The sequence below is a fragment of the Pteropus alecto genome, unplaced genomic scaffold, assembly GCF_000325575.1.
Source record: "Pteropus alecto unplaced genomic scaffold, ASM32557v1 scaffold124, whole genome shotgun sequence".
Classification (NCBI taxonomy): domain Eukaryota; kingdom Metazoa; phylum Chordata; class Mammalia; order Chiroptera; family Pteropodidae; genus Pteropus; species Pteropus alecto.
The window spans coordinates 1,916,601-1,919,805 of NW_006435779.1; positions in this window are offsets into that span (position 1 = coordinate 1,916,601).

Here is a 3,205-nt window from a genome sequence, read left to right on the forward strand (position 1 = left end):
AGCTAAGGGGGATGAGAAAATATTAATAGCAGGAAGGAGACAGCCCAGCTAAATGGCCAGATACTGGATATGAAATGTAAAAAAATGACCAACGGAAGATCCACCGAAGCATATTTCTCATTTGATGTGTTACATTGTAATATCAAATTACTCCACGAATGTGAAACTTCAGTCAAATAAGCTCTACACACAACCTTGAGTTAGTGGTACTTGGAAGAGTGAAAATATGTTGCCGGTTTTATGGGTGTTGTCCCAAGAAAAAGAAGCCATATGCAAAGAGCAAAGGAAGCAAAATCCAAAAGATGGATCACAAAATCAGTGGAGGCGGTGACTTAAAGTCAAGAGTGATCAGGATAATTATAATTACTTCCTTCTATTAAACCCTGGAAATACTGACCGGGGGAAACAGATTTTTAAATTTTCTTACCAGCCAACAGGAGGATAGAATAACATCCAGAGTACTGACGTATAGTAACAAATGTTAAATAAAAGTTACTAATTTTCCTTAAAACAGCTTTGGTCATATCCATGTTCTATTAGTTTTGATATATGGAATTATAGCTATTAGTGCTTCCTACATGATTAACATGGGATCTCCATCAGAAGACATCTAAAAACCTAATGTGTAAATATCAGATAAAATGATTATTCTTTGAAATTTTTGCATTTTTATGCAAAAGTTTACATACAAGAGGTAAAATTTACATACAATAAAATGCACAGATCTTAGTGTGCAATTTAGTACATTTTGAAAAGTATCTATGCCCATATAACCAACACTCAGTCAAGATAGAGAACATCTTTATCACCCCAGAAAATTCTCCTGTACCCACTTCTAGACAACTCTCCTCACTCCAAGCAACAGGTGCTCTGATTTTAGTAACTGTTGGTTATTTTGCCTGTTCTAGAACTTCATATAAATGGAATCATACAGTGTGTACTCTTTTGTATCTAACTTCTTTTGCTCATCATGATATTTTTGAGATTCCTTCATGCTGTTGTACATATCAGTAGTTTGTTCCTTTGTGTAGGAATGTTGCAAATTGTTTTATTCTCCTGTTAATAGACATTTGTGTTGTTTCTAGGTTGTTGGTTTTCTTTTGTTTTGTTTTGTTTTGTTTATTACTATTTTTTTCTGTGTGTCTTCTTGTGAACATATATTTTTGTATAACTTGGGTAAAACCTAGAAGTGAACTTCTGGGCAAATGTATACTTAACTTTATAGGAAAATACCCAGTTTTCCAAATTAGTCGTAGCATTTTATACTCCTACGAGTAATATGTCAGAGTTCTAATTATTCCACATCCTTGTCAACATTTGACACTGTCAGTCTTTTTAATATTAGTCATCCTGTTGGGCATATAATGGGCCCTAGTTTTTGTTTCAAATTATATTTCTCTGGTGACTAAGATGTGAACATCTCTTTATGTGCTTATTTACTCTTTGTATTTCTTCTTCATGAAGTGTCTGTTTAAGTCTTTCGTCTATTTTTAAAAATTGGGTTTCAGTACCTCTTGCTGAAAAATCAATTGACTATGTGTGAGTCTGTTTCTGGACTCTGTTCTATTCCAATGATCCATTTTTTCCATTCTTACGCCAGTACCATGCAGTCTCTTGACTATCTTTAGAGTAAGTCCTGAAATGAGACTGCTTGAGTCCTTCAGCTTTGCTGCTTTTTTTCAATATTGTTTCAGCTACTCTATGTTTTTGCATTTGATGTAAGTTGTAGAATTCACTCAACAGTGTTTGCCAAGAGTCTGCTGGGCTTTTTAAATTTGAATCAGATTAAACCTATAGATGAGTTTAAGGAGATTTTACATTTTAATTAAATCGAATCTTCCCATTTATAAGCACGGTATATTTCTCCACTTATTTAGATATTTAATTTATCCTCAACAATGTTTCATATGCAAATATTTTTATATACATATAAAATGTGAATGATTTATATGTAAAGTCAACAAAACTATGATTATGTGATTTAAAAAAAATTCTGGGGAGGAAAAAAAAATGGCGTAGATGAGAGAGGTTCTGTTCATCTCTCTGGCAACCAAATCAAAGTTGTGATGGAAACAAGGAGCAAACAGCAAGGAACAATCTAGATGAACAAGCCATACAACTAGGGAGAAATCCAAGAAAGCACCCTGCAATGGCAGAAGATAGGACGGGATGAGCATGTGGGGCTACCCAGTCTCGAGAGGCTGAATGAGACAGAGGCTGCAGCAGCAGCGATGGCAGATGCCTCTTAAAGGGGCTGCGTCCACAAGCAGATTTTCTCAGTGATGAACATGCTCTCTCTGAGCACCAGTGCCGATTCGGCTGTGCTCAGGGGGCACCAGGGACTTACAGGGAGACGTTGTCTGAGTGAGGGCCCAGGTGAGACCCCCCTCTGTATAGAAGTGCTGGCAGTAACCATTGTTCCCGGTTGAACCCTCCTCCTTCTCAGTGTGCAAACACAGTGCTGCCATACCCGTGACATCATCAAACTGGATAACAGAGGTCACTCTGCCCAGTGGATTCCCTGAAACCCCACCTACCCCAACTCGTGGCCCCACCTAAGCCACATCCAGGTGTGCCCTTGAAAAGTCAGGTGCTCCTTGCTGAGCAGTGCCTGGGCTCACACTGGAGACGCCTGGCCTCGGTTTCTGGTGTGGCTTCTTGAGGCAACTATAAGCACAACATCTGTGGATTGCTTGCTGAATCTTACCAGGTGGTCCCAGAGGCGTGGGATAAATTTGGCCTGCAGCTGAACCCCTCTTAGGACTGTGCCGCTGGACACCTACTTCACAAATCCACACTAATAAGACTGGGAGACTTAAGAGCTTTGCTTAGTAAAAAGAAACAGACATGGAAAGGCAGCCAAAATGAGAAGACAAAGAAGTAGAAACTATGAGAGAACAGAACAGAGATCCAGAAATAATGGAGTTAAGTAATCTAACAGATGCAGAGTTCAAAACACTGGTTATAAAGATGCTCAATAAACTTTTGGGAAGCATAGATAAATTCAGTGCGAATTTCAACAAAGAGATAAAAAAACATAAAAATGGAAATGGAAATTATAAAAGGGGACCAGTTAGAAATGAAGAACACATTATCTGAGATGAACAGTATATTAGAGGGAATTAACAGGGTGGATGAAGAAAAGGATCGAACCACCAATATAGAGGATGAGGAAGCCAAGGACACCCAATCAGAACGACATGAA